Consider the following 4,826-nt stretch of genomic DNA (forward strand, 5'->3'; position numbering starts at 1 on the left):
GAAAATGGCCATACTGCCCAAGGTAATTTATAGATTCAATGCCATCCCCATTAAGCTACCAATGACTTTCTTCACGGAATTGGAAAAAACTGCTTCAAAGTTCATATGGGACCAAAAAAGATCCTGCATTGCCAAGACCATCCTAGGCCAAAAGAACAAAGCTGGAGGCATCACGCTACCTGACTTCCAACTATACTACAAGGCTACAGTCACCAAAACAGCATGATACTGGTACCAAAACAGAGATATAGACCAATGGAACAGAACAGAGCCCTCAGAAATAATACCACACGTCTACAGTCATCCGATCTTTGACAAACCTGACAAAAACAAGAAATGGGGAAAGGATTCCCTATTTAATAAATGGTGCTGGGAAAATTGGCTAGCCTAGAAAGCTCAAACTGAATCCTTTCCTTACTCCTTATATGAAAATTAATTCAAGATGGATTAGAGACTTAAATGTTAGACCTAAAACCATAAAAACCCTAGAAGAGAACCTAGATAATACCATTCAGGGCATAGGCATGGGCAAGGACTTCATGACATAACAATTATAAATATAAAAGTACCTAACAACAGAGCTCCCAAATATGTAAAGCAAAGACTGACAGAGTTGAAAAGAGCAACAGATAATTAAACAATAATAGTTGGAGATGTCGATACCCTGCTTTCAACAACAAATGGAACCACCCGGCAGAAGACCAATAAGGAAACAGAAGACTTGAAAACACCATAAACCAACTACACCTAACAATAACAGAATATACATTATTCTCAATGCTTATATAACATTCTTCATGATAGATGATATGTTAGACTATAAAACAAATCTAAATAAATTTTTAAGGATTGAAATCTTACAAATTATGTGTTATATTCATAATGGAAAAAAATTAGAAATGTGTAACAGAGAGAATTTAGAAAATTCAAAAATATGTGAAAATTAAATAACACACTCCTAAATAACTAATGGGTCAAAAAAAAAATCACAAGAGAAGTGAGAAAATTCACCTAGATGAATGGAAATGAAAACACAGCACGTAAAAACTTGTAGATACAACTAAAGCAGTTCTTAGAGGGAAATTTATAGCTATAAACACCTATATTATGAAAGAAGAAAGATTTCAAATCGATAACCTAAACTTGTATCTTAAAAAAAAACCTAGAAAAAGAAGAACAAGCAGGTAGAAAATAAAGATGCACATAAATAAGTAAAATAAAAAGGAGAAAAACAATAGAAAGAATACATGAAATCGGAATTTGGTTCTTTGAAAAGATCAACAAAATTGACAAGCATTTAGCTTGATTGAACAAGAAAAAAGGAGAATATGCAAATCATTGTAATGAGAAATGAGAGATAAAACATTACTTCTGACCTTAGAGGAATAAATCTAGTGACTGGAGAAATAAAGTTTCCATAAATTTACTTCTACCTTGGGTCAGAAGTGCTTAGGTAAAGACCTGATCCGAACTTTTGAGGCAGATGTAAGGATTGGGGAATTACAGATCAGTGAGTTTGTAAACAGTGACCCACAGTCCAAACTGAGTTGGCAGATGTTTTTCAGCTGACTCACCTAGTGATTTTTCAATTTTTAAAATAAGTTAGTGATATTAACAATCAGGAGATATCGCATTGTAAAAGATTTCTGGCTTCTTTACAAAAAAACTCTAAAGAATTGGCTGCCTACATTTCTACATAACAATATCAGGCATAGCTGAGAAGCACCATGCCCTTTAGAGGAGACATGTATTTCCAGTTGTTCACAGCCCCATCAACCCTTGTTGTCTTATATCTGGTCATTTCTCTCATTTACTCAACCTTCTGGCTCTTCTACGAATTATATTTCAATTCCTATTTACAGACCCAGATCTATGACCCATTCATCCCAATATTCACTGTATGAGAAAGCTCATTTTTCTTAATATCAACTTCAAATGTTAGTTCTACAGAATATCAAACCAAACCTTTTAATTTATCTTACAGATGCATAAGTAATGTAAGATGCAAGAACATAAAATGCTTTACCTAAGGTCACACAATCAGCTAGTGGCAGAGATGGGATTAGATTCCAGTCATGCCTTCCAGTGCTTTTCCTCTGCATTCTGGTAAATTTACATGCATTCCAAATGCTTTTGACAACTGTTTAAGTATTATCTATACTAATTCTTTGAGCTATGAGTTCCATGTGTGTTAACCTCCACGTAACAATGCCTTTTTTTTTTGTTTTTTGTTTTTTAAAGTCAGAATTAAATTTTATTTCACATTGATAGAAACCATGAAAAACATTTACATTTTCCCATGTTACAGCACAACATTTCAACGGAATATTTCTTGCCATAAATAATATCTTGCTGATTTGTAGAACTGAAATAACAGTTTATGTTCTTCAAGGTAAAGAAAAATGACATAATAAATGATTGTTTAAAATTTTAAAATACAGATATAAACATATGGCTTCATTATTAACATCCTATGTAGTCCATTACTAAATTATTTCCATTATCAATTAGCACCCATTTATAAAGATGCATTCTTAATATTGTTTTGGTCAGCTGGAATATAGCAGAAAAATTAACACAGTTCAGAAATATCAAGCATACTTTTTTGCTACATATTAATCTGTATGGTAACTATGCTTTATGTATAGGGTTCTGACTAGCCTTTATTACCCATAAGTTTGTTTTCAAATAATTGTTACCAGTAATCTGGAAATTTTGACAATTTAAAATGATTGCTATTTTTATGTTTGCACAAAAAACTAATACAAAAAATAATTTGACTAAAGTGAAAATTTCAAGTAAGTCCACTGGCAGGTGAAAATAAAACAAAAAATTACAATAGATTCCTCATCTTCTGTAGTAGTTGGTTTCAAACATGTGTACAAAGTAAACTCTATGCTATGAGGAGATGAAATAATCTTAGAAGTTAGTTTTTAAGATCAGTCTTAAAGATATTTCAGAACATACTAGAATATGATCTAATTATTCTTTCAGTTGTTTACAGAAAAATAAAACCACAGAATTATTCCTGTTAACTGGGTTGAAGATCCTAATAGCTAGGTGTAAATTTAGATAAGGTACAGTAATCTGAAATAAGTAGTGCATGAAGTTTTAATGTCTGGTTTCTCTATAAAGCATAAATAGGTTTTAAATACCTTATATCTGTGACCCAGAATGTCAAATTATAGCATGTATTGACAATGGCTGTCTATGGCAGAGAGGCAATACTTGGTCTGCTATGAAGGACAATAAAGAAAAAACAAACTTTTTTTTTGCTTGAGAGAAAAGAGTATTAAATAGAAATAATATCAGGGGAAATAAAAACCTGGCCCCAAAATAAAAGGGCCATTAATTGGAGAGAATAATTTTACTCTTTCTTGATAACAAACAGCATTATCCCTATTATTAGGAATAATGTAATACCACCTCATTCTTACTATGTATTACAATCATTATGTATATATGAACACATATATAAAAACACAGACACTGCATGGTGGCTAAGCAATTTTGGAATAAATCCATAGACTAAGTCACAGCATGCATAAATTGTTTATATCTTAACTGCTCATTTATACCTGAATAAATTTTCATGCAGCATACTGATAATTTTCAAATGATGTAATAAAAAATCTGGTGGCAGTACTGTATTATTTTGCTGACTTACATTTGAGAAAAAAGAAGCTACCTGCGTCATTATTTTAATATAGTAGATCCTGGATCTTCTTATAAGAATACATGTATAGAAACTTAAAAGATCATAAATTCCTCATGAGGAGACATTGTTTGATCTTTGTCATTGGCATGTATTTGCAAAACATTTTAACACTGTAAAACATTAGAAATTTGAAGACTGGGCATGGGAAAAGGTTTATACTCTAATACAATGATGCTGATGTACTTCTACACAAGGCCTCTTAGTGACATCAATCAATTGGAGGTAGGAGTTTATCAATGAATTGCTTGACATCCATCATTTCCTGTTGACATGAACTGTGCATCATACCTTCATAGGTTTTAAAGGTCACATTGGCTGGATTCACCAACGTTTTTAGTTTTTCAACCGTAAGAGAACCAAACATCAGGGGAACTAAAGGGTCAAATCCCCGTGACACTGGAGAATAGAAATATCTCTATTAGCACCACCGATAGGACCCTGTGGAAAGGAAGCCCGAAGTGGAAGCCAGCAATTGAGTGCAGTGACACCTGCCAGTTTCTGCTGCATGGTAAGGGCAGTATATAAAGACAAAGTTCCTCCCTGAGAAAACCCTCCCAAAATAATTCTGTCAGAAGGAATGCCATTCTTCACTTCTTGATCAATCAAAGCTTTTATATTTTCTGCTGCCTGTTTAATCCCAGATTCATCCTCCTGTGAATCTGGTAAAAGCCCAATAATATCAAACCATGAAGGCATAGCCATGTTCATATTTAATGTAACAGGCCTAACAGGCCCAGTATCTCCCAATCCATGCAGGAAAATCACCGCAGCGGTGACCTTCCGGGCGGCGGGCGCGATGGCGGGCAGCGGGGTTGACGTGTTACTGCCACACATACACCGGCTCAGCTCACAGCGCAAGCGAAAGGAAGAGCGGGCGTGCGAGCGGCGAGTCCCGGCCGGCCCCACCAGGCGCACGCTCCAACAATGCTTTCTTATCAATTGTCTTAAATTTGACTCTTTCTCATGCATAGTATAAAATATTTGGATTTAAAAATAAATCCATATTCATCCCTTCTCTACGGCTTCTGATTTTATAGGATTTAATCACTTCTCCCTCTGCCTTTGTCTTTCAGGAAAAAGAATCCTAACTTTTCTATAGGGCTTGCCT

At 34.3% G+C, this 4,826-nt stretch overlaps 1 pseudogene; it reads right to left on the minus strand.

The window, feature by feature from the left end:
* Window positions 1–3,926: 3,926 nt before the first annotated feature.
* LOC105545396 lies at window positions 3,927–4,581 on the minus strand (annotated as a pseudogene).
* Window positions 4,582–4,826: the final 245 nt, after the last annotated feature.

The sequence above is a fragment of the Mandrillus leucophaeus genome, unplaced genomic scaffold, assembly GCF_000951045.1.
Source record: "Mandrillus leucophaeus isolate KB7577 unplaced genomic scaffold, Mleu.le_1.0 Scaffold327, whole genome shotgun sequence".
Classification (NCBI taxonomy): domain Eukaryota; kingdom Metazoa; phylum Chordata; class Mammalia; order Primates; family Cercopithecidae; genus Mandrillus; species Mandrillus leucophaeus.